The sequence below is a fragment of the Schistocerca nitens genome, chromosome 6 (assembly GCF_023898315.1).
Source record: "Schistocerca nitens isolate TAMUIC-IGC-003100 chromosome 6, iqSchNite1.1, whole genome shotgun sequence".
In the NCBI taxonomy this organism is placed as follows: Eukaryota; Metazoa; Arthropoda; class Insecta; order Orthoptera; family Acrididae; genus Schistocerca; species Schistocerca nitens.
The window spans coordinates 399,980,642-400,000,596 of record NC_064619.1 but is presented as its reverse complement, the minus strand read 5'-3'; the positions used below and the strand labels follow the sequence as shown (position 1 = coordinate 400,000,596).

Genomic DNA, 19,955 nt, shown 5'->3' with positions numbered 1-19,955 from the left:
ATACATACATCCTTTTCCCAAATAAGCTATAAAAACAGAACTATAGACACACTGTAATCAAGGCTACAAGGTCATCGGCCCCGGTAATACATGTCTCACCTGTGAACTGTAAGGAAACTGTGTATTTCTGACAACACTTCATTCATGAACGTATATATTTTGTACCAAATATTTTCTCTAAACGTTAATATGTAATAACAGTTTTACATAAAGAATTAAAGTAACCCACTGAAGTTAACATAAAAAATGCTGAAACATTCATGGGTATAAAGAACTCGAATGTCTTGCATAAGGCGAAATTCCTCATCCAACTATTCAGCCTAGACGTCATTTTTTGTGAGATGAAAGGAACATATCAACATGAACAGGCATGGGCAGGAGCACGTATATTGTTATGCATGAGGGATCTCTATTTTAGCTCTCCTTTAAACAGTATTTTGTGCAGTTGAGAACAAGCTGGTGGTTCGGTTATTTAACGATAAATCTTGCAGTGAACATTTGTGGCTTGGAAGCCGCATGCAGCTGCTCAGGAGAGGAACATCTCAAATGACTTACTGTGGGCCGGACGCTGCTGCCAAGAATTTCTTGCACTATGTGCAGACAATGTTTTCAGCTGAACAGGCGAAAGATTCCTACCTGGATCTACTTGTTAGGCGTTTCTAACCACGGCAGGGACAGAGGCACAGGAGAGGAAGTCTGGTGTCCGGCCAAGGCGTTTTGGCAGTGTTGTAAACGCCCAATGTGTAAAGTGCTGGCGCTCATAAAACATCCGCGGAGTTCCATGTTTGTCTTGGCCTGGAAGCTATAGATGGAGCCATCAGGTTATGTCGTCCCTCTACCTAACCAGTTTTTTGCGAAGCCTCAGCCCTTCAGGAGACTTCTAGGATGGAACACAACATTTACAGCACCTCTGAAATGAATATTAATAAGTTTTGATTGACTAGTAGGCAGACTAGATGAGCTAGAGGGCATATGGGGCACTAGCGGAGTCTTGTGATTGGTGTGAATTCCATGTGGGGGAGATTCTAGTCTTGACTCTGGTTATGAGTGGGTTGCACTTGGGACGTTCATCCTGACCATGACTTCACCCTGGCACTGGTCTTGACTGGGGAACCCATAGTCAAGCCTTAACTGTACTTACCTCAGTCATCTTGGGCAACTGATTGTGCCCAGGGGAATCTTATTCCAGTCAGGTCGGCCAACTTCACGTTTGATCTCCGTGTGCACACTGTCATATAAGTGAATAAAATTGGTTCATGGTGATCAGTGAATTGGAGTGTCACACAATGGAATCTGCCGAGACTTCAGGGCTCCATTAGAAAGTAATTGCGATCCACCTAACACATCGCCTGCCCACAATTTTGCACATTTTTTTCCCTACGATAGCGATTTACAGGCGCCACATATCGCTATTCTGCAGACGATCGTGCCACGACCGTCATGTGAGACAGCGCCGTGTAATGAAAATGGTATATAGTATTGAGGCTCCAGCTTTGTTGAGGCAAACAGAATTGCTGTCTTACAACTTGCTCACAGCTGCACCAACGGAGTGTAACTTCTGTGTAGAATAAATCCATGAAAGTCTGTTCAGTGTTAAATAACTTCAGATTGAGTTATCGATGTTTTGAGCCAGTGTAAGTAGACCAAAAAGGTAAACCTTAGTCTTTGCCAACCAAATGCCACCTAGCGGATAGCTAATTATTTGCTGCTTCTATTTGTGTAGCCAACACTTCTTTATTTGTCAATCTTTCTTAACTTGTGTGGTTTGTCCTATTTTATGATTAATAAACTGTTACAATTTTTTACAAAAGATTAATCTCACATTGATGTACTAATCACCCATCAGTCACTGACTAAAATAATGCGAGGGCCACCATTTCATTAAATTTTCTCAACATTCAAGTTTATTTAAGATTCTGATAAAAGTGATAACCTGTAATGCAGGCTAGCAACAACAACCACTATCAGAGGGCAGTATCAGTTTAACAGCTGCAAGGCCAGGTAGAAAAGTGGAAGGCTTACAATTAATGTGATTGCTGTCATGGTGTAAACTTACAGTTGCATGTAGTCTTGCATCCTATGTACTACTTCTCGTGGGGTAGTGTGCAAATTTTAATTTACGAGACTCTTGGAGCGACTGAGGAAGATTTGCTGAAACTAGTTCTGACCGCTGCACTAGAAACTGAAGAGACACCAGCTGTGATGGAGAGTATGTACCAGAACATGCTTCGCAGGTACAATGTCTGTAACAACGTTGGTGATCACGACATCTATCCGCTGTTGTATTGTATCAGCACTGTTCTGTATGTACAGTATGCTGGGTTCTTTTCTTTAATTTGTGATAGTGTAAACACGTAATGTTGAAGTGTTAATACAAACAAATTTGCTTGAGTGATACGTGGATGTTTCGTTTTTGTTCCCTTTCGTATTGTTACCTAATAATTGTACAGCGTCATATCTAATTCAATTCCTCAAACAGAACTGGGTGAATGATTAACAGTAAGAGTATCGTTTCCGGATATGGGTTCCTATTCAAAATGTTATGTAGCCAGTCCCCTCTACAAGTCTGTAACGGGGAATCCCGAACACCTGTATGGTAGGGACGATCTTAAAAATATTCATTTTGATTGAAGAATCAAAGATATGAATGACCAAATAATAAATCAATTTATTACCGAAATTGTCTGTTTTAGAGATAGCAACACTGTGTTAAAACATCGCTAGAGCGTAAATTTTTTCCATGTTTTAAAGTCCTTTGCTATTGATTAAATGTACATATCGGAGTCCTTTGATGTGGGCCACCGTTTAACGGAATTTGCTGTTGAAAAATATGAAAGTCTCTTTATCGGAGAGAAATGTCGCCGATGAAACCCAATAACCTGTTGACGTGTTCTGTGCGTCACATTTCGCGGTAAGCCACTCCCACACATTGGCATGAGACCATTAATGTAAGTGGCAGAGTTCCCGCTATCGAATACCTGTTGGCTTTCGCTACAGAACGATTCCCGATACGTAGCTTTCAGCCAACATTGTTCGTATCAAATAATATGCAGAATGATTTGATCACGTTGCCAATGGAATGCACTTCCGGCATCGTAGAATTCTCAGCATTCACAGCTTAGGAATTTTGTATGTGTGGTTGGAAAAACTGACAGAATGCGCTCGATACTGGGTAAACCGCGAGCCTGACACGTCAAGCATACCAAGATTATGATGCTCCTACTTTCAATGCCGTAAAATATCTATCACGATCCACATTTTCTGAACACACACTGCAACGTTCAGGATACATTCATTGAACAAGATTTTTTTAAAAAAAGGATTATGTTTTAAGAAGTATTACCGCTTCATAACTCACTGTCAAGTAAGACGATGTACAATTATTCCAGTCAAAAGGGCATTAATAAAAATTGAACATGAAAAGCGGAAATATACACACACACTCCCACAAACACACACACCCGAGTAATTCGTATGAGACTGTCACCAGTAACAATCTTCCGAACCTATTAGAAATTAATTCGTATCCGCATATCACCATAACCAAGGCCCGGGCCTGTGCCGTAGATGAATTCATAACAGCTTCAGTATAAAACGTTCAGTCTCTACCAACTATGAGATACCATCTTCATATACACTCCTGGAAATGGAAAAAAAGAACACATTGACACCGGTGTGTCAGACCCACCATACTTGCTCCGGACACTGCGAGAGGGCTGTACAAGCAATGATCACACGCACGGCACAGCGGACACACCAGGAACCGCGGTGTTGGCCGTCGAATGGCGCTAGCTGCGCAGCATTTGTGCACCGCCGCCGTCAGTGTCAGCCAGTTTGCCGTGGCATACGGAGCTCCATCGCAGTCTTTAACACTGGTAGCATGCCGCGACAGCGTGGACGTGAACCGTATGTGCAGTTGACGGACTTTGAGCGAGGGCGTATAGTGGGCATGCGGGAGGCCGGGTGGACGTACCGCCGAATTGCTCAACACGTGGGGCGTGAGGTCTCCACAGTACATCGATGTTGTCGCCAGTGGTCGGCGGAAGGTGCACGTGCCCTTCGACCTGGGACCGGACCGCAGCGACGCACGGATGCACGCAAAGACCGTAGGATCCTACGCAGTGCCGTAGGGGACCGCACCGCCACTTCCCAGCAAATTAGGGACACTGTTGCTCCTGGGGTATCGGCGAGGACCATTCGCAACCGTCTCCATGAACCTGGGCTACGGTCCCGCACACCGTTAGGCCGTCTTCCGCTCACGCCCCAACATCGTGCAGCCCGCCTACAGTGGTGTCGCGACAGGCGTGAATGGAGGGACGAATGGAGACGTGTCGTCTTCAGCGATGAGAGTCGCTTCTGCCTTGGTGCCAATGATGGTCGTATGCGTGTTTGGCGCCGTGCACGTGAGCGCCACAATCAGGACTGCATACGACCGAGGCACACAGGGCCAACACCCGGCATCATGGTGTGGGGAGCGATCTCCTACACTGGCCGTACGCCACTGGTGATCGTCGAGGGGACACTGAATAGTGCACGGTACATCCAAACCGTCATCGAACCCATCGTTCTACCATTCGTAGACCGGCAAGGGAACTTGCTGTTCCAACAGGACAATGCACGTCCGCATGTACCCCGTGCCACCCAACGTGCTCTAGAAGGTGTAAGTCAACTACCCTGGCCAGCAAGGTCTCCGGATCTGTCCCCCATTGAGCATGTTTGGGACTGGATGAAGCGTCGTCTCACGCGGTCTGCACGTCCAGCACGAACGCTGGTCCAACTGAGGCGCCAGGTGGAAATGGCATGGCAAGCCGTTCCACAGGACTACATCCAGCATCTCTACGATCGTCTCCATGGGAGAATAGCAGCCTGCATTGCTGCGAAAGGTGGATATACACTGTACTAGTGCCGACATTGTGCATGATCTGTTGCCTGTGTCTATGTGCCTGTGGTTCTGTCAGTGTGATCATGTGATGTATCTGACCCCAGGAATGTGTCAATAAAGTTTCCCCTTCGTGGGACAATGAATTCACGGTGTTCTTATTTCAATTTCCAGGAGTGTAGTTAAAGGCTACCCGGCCATTGACCTTATTTTGTGCAAATGCACACGCTTTGCCCGAACTCTTACGGGACTCGTCAGCTTAGTCTGGCGCGAGTAATGAGTGAATGGGCAAATATCCATTAGGAATACTACGAATGTAGGTTGTGGCAGTTGGGAATCTGGGTCTCGCGTCAGGCGTGCAAGGGATAAGTCCCTGCAGTCGCACTATTCTCTGAGCCCTCCGTAGCTCAGATGGAGCCGGCACGGTAGCTCAGCGTGTTCGATCAGAGACCTGGTTGGCCTCTGTAATAAAAAACTGAAGGAAAGATCAATAGAGGAACTTGAAGGTGTGTCATGTAACGTCCACAACGATCAACACCGAAAATAAAAAATGGATAGGGCGTCTGCCACGCAAGCAGGGGATCCAGGGTTCGAGCGCCGGTCGGGGCACATATTTTCACCTGTACCTATTGATTTTATTAATTTTTTTAATGTAATGTTTTTTATTTTAATTAATTTTTATTAATTTAATTATCAGTTGTTGATGTACTCGACAAAATACAAAACTTGGGAGATATGCAAGTGAACAATTGGTATAAAAACACTTTAGAATTAGCTACTGTAACTAGAACACTGCTTAGTGCAAGTCAAGAGAAAAAAATCAAATCTGCGGCTAATAGGTAATAAGAGAACATCAGTAGCTAATTGCACGTTGGCGCATTGATATCTTTCGTGTCATCATAAAAAATGATCCTAGAAGTGCACTCATATTCTAATTTATTCATGCTTTACACGATGACAGTTTGTTTATTACGTTGACTTGCACTGGACACTCTTCTCGTTTAAGCAACAGCTTTTAAAATTTGTCTCGCTTCAGCAACTACTTTTAATGTGTTTTGTAGAAATTTTTTACATGTATACTTGCAACTTTTGTGTATAGCGGCCTTATTCTGATTCCAGGATTAAATGGTGGTGTATACTCATGTACGACAGGCATTTAAAAATATACGAGCTGGTTGTGTTCAAACAGAAACTTGTACCTTTGTTTCAGATTTAAAAACAATCCGGTTTACAGAGTTATTTATTGCAATAACGTGCTTCATCAAAATGGCTGTAAGCACTATGGGACTTAACTACTCAGGTCATCAGTCCTCTAGACTTAGAACTACTTAAACATAACTAAGCTAATGACATCACATCCAGCCGTGCTCGAGGCAGGATTCGAACCTGCGACTGTAGCAGCACCGCAGTTCCGAAATGAATCGCCTGGAACCGATCAGCCGCAGCGGCCGGTCGTGTTTCATCCTTTTAGGAAATTATCAGATTGTGTACAAGCAACTAGAGATAAAACGCATCCGTCATCGAGCTATGCAGGGTATGAGGTGGATCTTAAACACACCAGCAAACTTCGCCGTAGCAGGACAGCATGGGACCACGCTCACAGAAGGCCCGTTTAGCCGGCGCTGTTGTGCCACGCACATCTGATATTGCGTTTATACGAAATATCAGAAACGGACTCTAATGTTCGTGTTGCTTACTTCACAAATCAAGCCACCGCTGTTACAACAGTCCTAACGGATGTCGTCGTTCCCGCTGTAGTTCGTCGACTATGAAGAGGGGCGCTGCAGTCGATTCATACTCGTCGACTCGTTGCCTCTTACTGAAGTACGAAGGAGAGTAAGGGTAGTCGTGACATATTGATAGCGTGGTAGATGATTACACGATCTTCCTGCTGTAGAGTAGCACTGACAAGATGAAATGACCGATTATCGGGATCAGATGGCTTTAACGACGCTGTGTTTTGGGAGATTGTGGAAGGTGTAAGACGAAAATTAATTATTACAAACTACAGAATTGCAAATGTGAGCCATTTAAGGAAGAGCGATGTCTGGAATAAGTTTCACGCTATACTTCACACTTCTGACTGTAAAATTACTGATTTCGTCTGGTGCGAAGAAAATGGTTGTGTCTCGTTTATTCCACGTCCACCATGCTGCGTCAAAAGAAAACTGGGCATTCAGCAGCGTCACTGTTATATCACTGCGACAAAAGGTGCTATTTCTCTGTTTATATGGTCATGGCAACTTGCCTTTATGGGCTAATAGCGAGTTGCATAACATCATTTATTTTTGTAATTTATTTTAAAAATTAATCACCACTTACGGTTTGCATTTCATCCAAATGTCATGTTTCCTGGTACTGTCGTTACAGACTCAGTAACTCCTCGGAAGAATATATACGTCAAGGTAATTTTTAGACATTCTCTGAGCATATATACAGTGTATTTAATATTAAAAAAACTGCCAGCCGTATTCCAAAATATTTTATATACAAGGAAACAATTATATAACTATATGAAAAAAAAGAAACGCAAATTAATTACAAACTACGGCGTGCACACGCTTTATTCAACATGTAATAGTCACTACAGACATTAGGTTTTAAGTAATGACATGTTCGATATGCCTGCCGTGATTGGCGATGATATGGAGCAGACGAATAGCGAAATTCTGCATGACCCGCCAAAGTGTCGGAACATCGATGCTGTCGTTGATCCCGTGAATGGCTGTTTTCAGCTCAGCAATGGTTTTGGGGTTATTGCTGTACGCTTTTTCCGTGGTACATCCCCACAAAAAGGAGTCGCATTTGTTCGGATCCGGAGAATATGCGGACAATCTAAGCCCATGCCAGAGGCCTTTGGGTACTCCCGAGCCAGAATGCCGGCCCCAAAAGGCTCCTCCAAGAAAAAATGTTTCAAATAGCTCTCATCAAGAACTTAGAACTACTTAAACCTAACTAACCTAAGGAAATCACACACATCAATGCCCGAGGCAGGTTTCGAGCCTGCGACCGTTGCGGTCACGCGGTTCCAGACTGTAGCGCCTAGAACCGCACGGCCACACCGGCCGGCGCTCCTCCAAGACATCAAACGGACTCCTCCTTCGATGGAGTCGAGCTCCTCCTTGTACGAACGATATCTTGTTGAAATCAGGGTCACTTTGGATAATGAGAAAGAAATCATCTTCCAAATCGTTCATGTACCGATCGGCAATCAGCGTGACATCAAGGAATAACTCACCGATTATTCGATGACTAGACCTTGCACACCACACAGTCAGCCACTGAGGGTGAAGAGTCTTCTCGATAGCGAAATGCCGATTTTAAGTCCCCCAAATGTAGCAGTTTTGCTTACTGACGAACCCATGCAAATGAAAGTCGGCTTCGTCGCTAAAGAAAACCATAAATGTGCATGCTTATTTTAATCGCACCCCGCGACCACCCGCGCTGTTTGAACATCCTAACCCAAACCGTTCAGAAGTTAAGACGATTTTATTTCATATAGTTCAGTAATTGTCTACCTTTACATAAATGGTATGTTTAAGCAGAACAGTAGTCACCGCTAAGGATCAACCGATATACTGTTGTTTAACTTGTTTTGCCATTTAAACAGGTCGGAAATTTTGTGACATTTCAACTTGCACTTGACAAATGATATAAAGCCGACTCATGATTGTGTAAAATAAATGGAAAAATGGGAATAATCGTATGGCGCCAGTGGCCGGGAGTTCCCAGGCGGGAAATTCGGCTGCGAAGTGCAAGTCTTACTGAGTGCAACGTCACATTGGGCGACTTACGCGTCGACAGTGAGGATGAAATGATGATGAGGACAGCACAGCACCCAGTCCCTGAGGGGAGAAAATTTCCTACCCCAGCCGGGAATCGAGCCCGGGCCCCCGTGCGTGGCATTCCAATGCGCTGACCGTATTTTCTTTTCTTTCTTTTAATCTCATTTTGTACGATAATGTTTGTTGGATTTGTTCGGAGAGGACGTCCCATGACACCCGTTCAGGGTCATCGATGATCCATACACTCCTTTTTTTCTTATTGCAGAGGGCTGCTATCCCTCTGACCGAGCCGGCCGGGGTGGCCGATCGGTTCTAGGTGCTACAGTCTGGAACCGCGTGACCACTAGGGTCGCAGGTTCGAATCCTGCCTCGGGCATGGATGTGTGTGATGTCCTTGGGTTAGTTAGGTTTAAGCAGTTCTAAGTCTAGGGGACTGATGACCCCAGATTTTAAGTCCCATAGTGCTCAGAGCCATTTGAACCATTTTTGAACCTCTGACCGAACACGCTAAGATACCATGTCCGCGTCGTTCAGGTAATGTGGCGGGCTGCGCAATAAATGAATTTTAGAAATGAGTAGTATTTCTTTCAGAACCATTAACGTAACGGGAAAGCCACGAGTCCATGGCTATACATGAGATCTCGTGTACTCGTTCTCCTTTCTCAGTGAGTAGCGTCCACTTGTAGCCGACAACAGACGCAGGTGACGAGTGTGCAGCGGCGGAGAATCACAAGTGGACTCTACGGGCCCACGGAGACTGCGAGTTCGTTGATAATGTCACAAGTTTCGTTTGCGACTTCAAAGTGAAAATACAAAACTCATTCCTGATCCTCGTTTGTCCTCCTGTAAGGATGGTCTTATGCTGTGCTGCTACGGCTAAGTTTACTGATTTGATTATGGTCCACTTCTCATTCTACATGACTTTATGATAAAGGGTGGGTCTTACATCCACTTACTTTTGCACAATCTGATGATGTCCCAAAAGGGTTAAAACGTTATTGAAATAAATAACTTTGGAACCCAGACTGCTTTTCAGTCTGAAATGATTCCAAACACTTGCTGAACTAGCGGGCCATAATTGAATGGTATAAATTGTACATGTGTTTCAAAAGTATTGGAACACAGTTCAGGCACAGCGGCAAAGGCAGTGAACGACTTTCTCGTAAAATACCTAAGGCTGCATTGTGAATCCGTTCTGGAAGTACTGCTTGACGCCCTCGCTCAAAGTGAATCGTTTGTCTCACAAAGCCTTCCATAGATCAGCAAATATGGCATAATTCCACGGAGACATGTTGGAAATGTGCGAGGAGTGACTAAGGATCAGACATTGGATTGCAACAGTTCCTTGAATGCTTTTGCTTTATGAAGTCTTGCACTGTCGTGGAGCAGAATTAAACCGCGGGTGAACTGCCTTGATCGTTTCAATTCGATGGCCTTCGAAGAGCCGTCAACATTTGTAAGAATCGTTGCGCATTTACCATTCTCCTGTGCTGCAGAGAGAAGAAGGAGAGCATAACCTTTCCTGCACTTGTGTGGACGCCACTTTTTGTTTGGGGGGGGGGGGGGGGGGAGGGGGGAATTGGCGATGGCGACCCTGTGTGCTTCCCCTAGACCCTTTATCATTTTGACTCCGTTGGAAGTGATGTCCCGAGGGACCTCACATGTCAGGAACTCATTCCCTTCCTTGCAGTAGCCATGAAGATTTCCAAGAGAGAGTCCCATCTGACACACTTCCTGGTGATGGCTCAAGACTATGAGGCACACATTGGGTGCACACTTTGCGAAATTTGAATCTGTTCCTAATAACAGCGTCAACACTTCCGACGCTCAATTCGATTCCTGCGGCAATGACTGATACCTTATGTCGCCGGTCTTGAACAATAGCTTCCTTAATACGATGTGGGGTTCCAGACCATCAACTAACGACATCCATTCTTCCTTCAGTCACGTGTGCCACGGTTTGTCCACTGCAACAGCCATGCAATCCCCTCCGTACCCTTCAGCCATTTTTCGATGTTTTTTCTTTTTCTAGCTATCCTTCCGCAGTCAGTAAACGCGTGACAGTCAGGATGCTGACGATCTTGTGGACCTGAGATCTGCTAACATCCCTGTAACGGAGTGCCCAAGAGAAAGTCTCCTAGGATATTTTGCAGAGGTGTTGTTGTAACGGAGTGTAGAAATTTGGTAGGAAGTGAATTATGATTCAAACACTGGCAAATACAATTTAAGAAGGCTTTATTTTTCAATAATTCAGTCTTACTTGCAGAGGTGTCTTGCAGTGGAGTTTTATCCTCTTGTGATAACACTTTACCACTCTGGCATCCGCCCCCGGTAGCTAAATAGTCAGCGTGACGGATTGTCAGTCTTCTGGGCCCAGGTTCGATTCCCGGCTGGATCGGGGAATTTTCTCTGCCGAGGGCCTGGGTGTTGTGCTGTCCTCATCATCATCCTATCATCCTCATCGACTGCAGGTCGCCGAAGTGGCGTCAAATTGAAAGACCGGCACCCGGCGAACGGTCTGAAAAGCGGGGAGCCCTAGCCATACGATTAAATAAAAAATAAACCACTCTTGCAACCCCCAATATCTGAGTACTACTTTTTACTATCAGGGACGAGTGCTTTGCTAGCGACTCGGTCTTATGATATCATCAAACACGCGAATCAAAATGATAGGCAAGCGAGAGACAGCGCTCGTTACTTGCTACACACAGAAAAATAGTATTTATTCCTCGGTGCAACTCTCGCAATTAAACAGTAGGAGACAAGTGTATGGTGGCACTTGTTCCAGCATATATTCTGACATACACAAGTACCATTACTATTTGTTACTTCCAGAGACAAACTCAGCGGAGCTTTTCATCTTATTTCTCTATTCATTTTTTTAGTCATCGTTGTTCGGATTGATTTGATTCGGTCTGCTACGAATTTCTCTACTGTACCAAATTTTCTGTATCTGAGTATCAACTGCAGCCTACGTCATCTGTTATTTGGTGGATGTATTCGAATCTCTTTTTCCCTCTACTGTTTTTACATTCTACAGCTCCCTCTAGGACTATGGAAATTATTCCTCTATGTCTTAACAGATGTCCTATCATTCTGTCGCTTCTTCTTTCCAGTGTTTCCCATATCTTTCTTTCCTTACTGATTCTGCGTACAACCACCTTATTCCGGACTTCACCAGTCCACCAAATTTTCAACATTCGTGTATAGCACCACATCCCAAATTCTTAGATTCTCTTCCGTTCCGGTTTTCCCACAGTCCATGTTTTACTACCATACAATACTGTGCTCCAAACGTACATTCTCAGAAACTTCTTCCTCAGATTAAGGCCTATGTTTGACACAAGTAGACCTCTGGGCCAGGAATGCACTTTTTGCAAGTGCCAGTCCGCTTTTTATGTGCTCCTTGCTCGGCCCCCCTCCCCCTCCATAGATTATTCTGCTGCCTAGGTAGTAGAATTCCTTAACTTCATTTACTTCGTGACCATCAATTCTGATGTTTCCTCGATGTTCTCATTTCTACTGCCTCTCATTACTTTCGCCTTCCTTCGATTTTCTTTCAGTCGATATTCTGTACTCTTACAGTGTTCATTCCATTCAACAGATCCTGTAATTCTTCTTCACTTCCAGCAATCTCATCAGCGAACTTATCACTGATAACCTTTCACCGTGGATTTTAATCCGATGCTTGTTATTTTTTGCTTGACGCTAGAAAACTCATTTTAAGAAGTGTGGCTGGATTCTTCTCGGAACATCAGTGCCTCCCTCGAACATGTAAAGTCTTGTCATAGTTAACTGCAGCATCATCTAAATGTCACTTAACAGCGACGGTTCCCGACCACTCGGCCGCTACCTGGTGACGACTGCGGCTCTGACTGTGTCTCCCTCCTTAACTCATCTGCTAGTCTACTGCTACTCTGACTGTCTTTTATATATTGATTTCTCAAGGTCTTGGAGGAGTTTCCCCTGGCTGTGATGCCTTCTCCATACTTCCCCTGAAGGTCCTTTTAGTGACCAAAATCATTCCAGAAGCTTTTAGCACCTTCTCTAACAGTCTAGACACTGATCCAACACTTCCCTGTTTTGGCCTTGGTTAGCTGTGCGTGGCTATTTCCATCGCTTACAATACGTTATCAACCCTGTAGTGACCGTGACTGTGGTGGAGTACCAATTTTGCATGGGATGTGCTAACCGTTTGGCTCGCATGCTCTGCTCTTTACTGACAATAAACAGTGTCCTCCCAAGCGCAATACTCATGCCTTACTACTCATTACATTTTCCATTTTTTTCCTAGCGTCAACGACACTTATTATCTCAGTAACACTGGACCTCTCATAATAATAAATCTTGACAGCTATAACACTTTTGAGGTCACCATTTCCTCGTATTCAGGGCTACTGAGTGTAGTCCTGACGTAAGTGTGCGCCCGTCTCTCTTTGCTGGTGAGTATGGAACTTAAGCGCTGTTATGGGGACCGGACTTTCTTCCTTTTAGTGGTATCCGTTTTCCAGGCTGTGGCTCGCTTCTTTTTGAAAGGACTTCACACCTCAACTGCCACTTGAAAATGGTGTAAGAACTGAAAGTGCCCAAGGTTGGAAAAAAATTACAATTGTAGCTGATTGACATTTCAGTGAATATTTTAGGTTGTATGTGCTTGAAAATGACCAATGTGATTATAATAAGCTAATTGAAAAGTGTAATTAGTAATAAAGTAAACGACCCATGCAAAAAATTGTTTCGTTTCAGCAAATACGTAAAGTGAATCAGTTATTTTAAAATTACTGGAAATATAGGGACTGTGTTACCGATTCAAAGTAACTGATAACACTTGCACAATTTGCTTCATTCAAAACACTGACAGCGGTCACTGAGGGAATGTGACTGAGCTTCACATCAGTCGCTCAAAACTGTGAGCGCAGGAGAAGCCATTAAGGAAGGAGGAGATAGGGCCGCCGCTGGCCGTATTCACGGAGGGAGAGGGAGGAAGGCTTGCATTTTCATGGCACGCATTTCGGTGATGAATGGTCCGAGCAGTCGGCGCGGCGTATCGCGAAATAAAAGCTGGATCTCCGGCACACCGTGGCCGAGAAACGGGGCTCTCTCTAGAGCGACACCCCGAAACGCTGCTGCTGCTGCCCTCTGGCGGGAGCGCTAGATAGATGTGTTGTTCTCGCCCTATATGTGTGACTTATAACGCCAAACCGTCTGCGTGTCTAGCAAACAGTTTTCTACAAGTGTTGGCGACTGAAGCCAGATCTTCAGCTCGGCTTTGCGGCTGACTCAGAGGGCAAAAGCCCATGTTAGCAGATGTATTACTGGCGAGAAGCTGTAACTGATTTTAGCAATTTGATTCGTCAAGAAATTGGTTAGTGACCGGATGCGAAAATTTTAACATTATTACTGTTATCTGTTATTATTATTAGTAGTGTAACTGACAGTGTTTTGCAATTGTTAAATAGGTAGGAGTACTGAAAATATGTCCTATTCTGCTTCTCTGTCCACTCTCTGTCCAATCCTTCTTCTTAACTCTTCGTTCATTTCCCCATCCTCCCCCATCTCTGTCCATCATCCAGTCTACTCTCTCTGTAAATCTCTTTCTCATCCTCTCTGTCCAACTCTCCCTTCTCCCTGTCCATCGCCATTTCCTCTTGTACTTCTGTGTCCATCCTTTCCTTCTTTCTGGTGGTGGTGGTGGTTAGTGTTTAACGTCCCGTCGACAACGAGGTCATTAGAGACGGAGCGCAAGCTCGGGTTAGGGAAGGATTGGGAAGGAAATCGGCCGTGCCCTTTCAAAGGAACCATCCCGGCATTTGCCTGAAACGATTTAGGGAAATCACGGAAAACCTAAATCAGGATGGCCGGAGACAGGATTGAACCGTCGTCCTCCCGAATGCGAGTCCAGTGTGCTAACCACTGCGCCACCTTCTTTCTGGTCCCGAGCTCTGTTTATTGTTATCGCAAATTCAGATTTCATAGTAGCATTCTAATCACAAGATGAAAATCCATACATATAACATTTCTGTTTCTTGTGAAAATCGACTGCGAGAAAAAAACAATAGTACACAGTGGTGTACAGAGTTTTTGTTTAAAAAATATATTTGGTGTGAAAGATTACGTATAGGAGCAACAATTTTTAATGGTTTACATGCATTACTATCTTAGTTTAAACTGACCGCGAGAAATAAAAAAGAAAAAAGATAGCGCCACATATTCACATTGGAGAAAAGCATAGAATTTTCAATTTCGCAGTCTGTTTAACAGAAAACCTGTACACTATTGTTTCAAAAAATTATAGCCTATGTCGTATGAGTGCTTATTAGAGAGTTCTGTAAAAATTTGAAGTGTAATGGTCAAGAGCTTTTCGAGTTTTATAGTAACAAAGATTCTCTATTGTGTATCACATATAACTTTATATACTACATATATTTAAAAGTATCCTAATATATATTTAATAGTAGCTTACGTCCATCCGAACCTTAGTTACAGAAACGCATAAGAATTTGAAAAAAGTCAGTCAAGAACTTTTCGATATTTTTGGTAGCAACGTTTCCCCTTTATACATTACAATCATATTTAAATTATGAATACGTTAAAAAGTATCTAAACTATGTTCTTGCAAATGTCCATCAGAGTACCAATAAAAGTATGACAAATAAATATCCGAATTTCGATTGGAGTATAATGTAAACATGTGAAGTAAATCAGTCAATAATTTTTTGAATTTCTTACTGTACGTTGTTTATACATTATAAGATGACGTTCCAGTAGTTACACAAAAACAATCCAGATTTAGAATGCAGTTTTGTATCAAAATGTCTAAGCAATCGGTGAATAACTTCCGGAGATGTCAGAATTTGATGAAACGAACATTACCATTTCATTTTCTATAGGTTATAATTATTGTCATCATCGTATGACATTACAGAACACGTATAGATACACAATGTATTTACTCGTTAATAGTTAAATTTGTCAACCAGGTCGCAGCCCTCATTGTCACTTGAAAATCTTTCAGTCCTGTAAAACCATCAACTGGTCAGCTCGCCCCACAATGTACTATTTGTCTGTTCCCCCGCCCCGCTTTCACACGCAGTACTTTTAAGATAATGCCACCTCTTCAACATGTGCCATCTCCATTGTCTCGCTTGGATGCGATTGAGTTTCACCATTCACTACGGGGAAAGACACACCCTACAATCTTAACCGTTGGGTTTTCAGTTACAAAAAAATGGCTCTGAGCACTAGGGGACTTAACATCTGAGGTCATCAGTCCCCTAGAACTTAGAACTACTTAAACCTAACTAACCTAAGGACAGCACACACATCCATGCCCGAGGCAGGATTCGAACCTGCGACCGCAGTGGTCATGCGGTTCCAGACTGAAGCGCGTAGATCCGCTCGGCCACATCGGCCGGCTTTCAGTTACTCCAACACTCTTTCCACTTTTCCACCTCTGACACTGAAAGCGTTTGTGAATCGATGATAGATCTACGTTTGCTCGCCCCACTCGCGTATAGTCGGTGAATTGTAAAAGTTATTTAATTCACAAGGAATTCTGTCTTCTTAAGAATTTACAGCCGTGCAGTTTTTTCTTCAGAAATCCAGAGGAGCATACAACGGGCATTGGTTGGGAGAAAATATGTTTGCGCCATTATTTGTTACAAGGTCTCTCTCAGACGTACATCTGTCCTAGTTGTAAATGCGGGCCGGCCGGTGTGGCCGAGCGGTTCTAGGCGCTACAGTCTGGAACCGCGCGACCGCTACGGTCGCAGGTTCGAATCCTGCCTCGGGCATGGGTGTGTGTGATGTACTAAGGTTAGTTAGGTTTAAGTAGTTCTAACTTCTACGGGACTGATCACGTCAGATGTTAAGTCATATAGTGCTCAGAGCCATTTGAAAACTTTTTGTAAGTGCGTTTTTTCCTCATGCAGTGGCAAAGGGCTTAGTAGCTAGGTAAACAAAGAAATTGCAGCATTGTATCTGCATTGTATCTGCATTTGCTACTCAGCTGTGTCTAACTATTTTGTGGAAGAGTTTCATTCATCATCCTAACTTCTTTGACAGGTGCGTGCAATGCATATTACATAAATATTTAAGGAGATAAAATGGGTTACAAAACCGAAGTACAGAAGTAACTTTCGCTTGATGCATCACTGTCAAGTAACATAGCTAGTTGAAAATTGAACCAAGCGTAAAAAGAACTACAACCGTATAATACGGAACGAAAGTAAAAGACATAATCACGCGAACGGAAATGACACTTTGTTCAGAGACAATATTTACTCTGAAGAGATCGCGATTTATCACGGTCTCCTGGACATTAAAAAATCAAACACGTGGTTTTTAATAGGGTTTGTGATCATCTCGGACAGCAATGCACACACTGCAACGTACTCCCATGACGATCACAAAGTTGGTAAGGAATGCTTGTGGCAGGTCGTTCTGCCCCTCCACCACCAAGGTTGGCAACTCTGGATGTTCGTTGCTGAATGTGAACGTGCTGCAGTACGTCCAGCACGAGCTCGATGGGATTTTAGTGGCGGGTAACCGGCAGGCCAGTCCATTCGCTGAATATCCTCCCGTTCCACGAGTTTCTGCGTATTTCGATGCGCTTTGGCATCCCTAAAAGTCAAGTTAGAGCCAAATGCAACCCAGAAAAGGCGCACAAGTCGAAGGAGTACAACGACACAATAACGTTGACCCATCAGTGGAGCGTGTTCAAAGACTGCTACGAGTACGCACATGTAACATTTGCCTCCACACGCTCTAATACCTGGATCACTAAAACGTTCACGTTCAACAATGTTCCTTGGTGCTCTCACCTCCCGCCATGTGGATTGGAAAGCCCAACCGCAAGAACTCTGTATCAAACTTGTGCCCATCGTGAGAGCACGTTGCAGAGCATGCACTACCGTCCATGGTGATCATAATCCCTATTAATAACCATGCCCTGTCTTCTGTAAAGCAAAGGGGACCATCACAAATCGCTGTGACTTCAGTGTAATTTTTGTTTTTTAATAAAAGTACGATTTCTGTTTTTCTTCAGTTACTTCCTGTGCTAATTGTAGCAGTTTCATCGACCTATGTTAAATTGCCGTGACTCATCTAGCGTAAGTTTTGTACACCAGTGTAGTTACTGCAATCATCGGCTCTATCAGACAACACGTGTAACTTCCAGTCACATTTTTCAATTATAAACATGGAAAGCTGCGAACTCTGGTTTACTTGGATTTCAGTAGAGTTCCTTTTTGCCATAGTACTCGAACTATAAAGGCACTAAATATCCAGATCTACTGAGATCTGGCATACGGAAAATAGATAAGTGATTTCTGTATAACGTCCTTATCAAAGTCCAGCAACGTAAGTATGACACGAAGAAAAGTTGGCAAGACAGTCCCACATAGTCAACTCATATATCATGCAATATGCATGCAAATTTCACTTATCACTTCCACTGTAAACTAGTGAAAAAAAGAAGTCAAAGATGGAATCGCGAAGAATGATTTTTATTCTATACATCGGTAACATGAGAGAAAAAAAGTAATTTTTACGGGGATGCACACACAATATGCACGGGACACCGATAACTTATTAAGGCACTACGACGACAGGATTTGCGGTAACTGCATTAAACTTTGAATGGATCGAATTGATATGTCTGTAACCATTACCTGTCCATGATCGAGGATACCTACAAACACATGATGAAATTAGGCAGTTTGAAACATAGCATTAATTCCAGGTGAGCTGTATCAGTCATATATATAATGCCGGAGTAGTTCGTGCCTTCTTAGCTGTAATGACGCACACCAGCTCACGCAGGTGGTAGCAAAACCCCCGTATTTCAGGTAACCTCGGTTATGTTTTTGTTTAATAGATATAATATTAAAATAGATGATAGAGAATGGTTGACATTATAATTCCTTTGTATTCTAGTTTTTAAAGGGAAAATGTCTCATCCGGCGGTAACCAGTAATAAAAATTTTGTAAATATCATGGTCTATTGTGCTCATAAAATTAAAAATAATTGAATATCTGATTCGGCGCAGTGTGTGGCTGAACAATGGATCAGGCACAAGTGTTTTCAGATAAGAATTTTGAAGGTTGCCTTAATGTTTTCCTGAACGTGTCACATTTTGGCTGAAACTAACTCATTCCTAAATCTTACGTAACTGAACTAAAACTATGTCGTGTTACATGTTTTCCTGAACGTGTCACATTTCGGCTGAAACTAACTAATTCCTAAACCTTATCTAACTGAACTAAAACTATGTCGTGTTACGATTAGAGCATTACATTTTCATCACCATCACTTCCTTGTGTTATTCTTGAAGCTGTTTATGCTTTCTGTATCCGAAGTTTATAATGGGGGAACCACCTCACTGTTCCACGTCTCTCTCTGGGGGCTCTTAATTATGGACGAGGCCCGAAGTATGTAGTGCCACTGGGTTCGTTGGTATCCAATCGGAGCAGTTTTATATCAAGAGTGACTAGCCGCTCTGAGTAAATTCCTAGACGAAATAAACACTTTTCGCTGAACACTGACATTCATTCTACTCACACCAGAATCAATCAATGCGAGTGCTCCAGATTACTCATCAAACGAACATTTGAGGGAATTTAAGCATCAGTGCACCAGTGTTACTTTCATTAAAAAACTCTCGTGGCAGGAAATTTCATTCAATCATCGAAGTGAAATTTCATTCAATCATGGAAGAAATAGACACGCATGAGGTAATGAACCTCTTCCTGACAACATGTGAGATAAAGGACTGTTGGAGCTCAATTCACCGCCGATAACCAGGCCACTGGAGAGGTACGTAGGTTTCGAATGAACAAGAATGGGGAAACCTGACACATCATTTTCAAAGGAAACAGCTCGACATTGTCCTTAGGTTACTTACGACAGATACGCAAGACTGTAAATGTGATGTTTGGGATGGCCATTTTGATAACGTCCCTCCCGAGTGTGTGCAAAATACTTGATGCATCGTGCCTTCTAGTTAAGATTTTTTGCAATTAGTCGTAGCTTCGTAAGGTGCCGTATCTTTGTCGGTTATTCACGCAGAAGTGATTGCTATCTTCGTGTCGGTAGGAAATAATTTTGCAACTCATTGAATTCGCTGTATTTTGTTTTCTCAGGAAACTATAACAGATTTCCGGCTGAAACGTCGCAAAACGTAGTCTCCTGTGTGCTTTATCGGCCAAAATATTAATGGATATGTTCCATAGAGTATTTACACTTGTATTGAAAGGTATTTTTCAATGTTGATGACATGGCAGTGAGGTTA

The 19,955-nt window shown here is 43.3% G+C and overlaps 1 protein-coding gene across 1 annotated transcript in view; it reads left to right on the top strand.

Moving 5' to 3' along the window:
* Nucleotides 1-19,955, top strand: part of LOC126263378 (V-set and transmembrane domain-containing protein 2B-like) — a 172,238-nt gene that overhangs the window by 123,851 nt on the left and 28,432 nt on the right. The window lies entirely within an intron of this gene.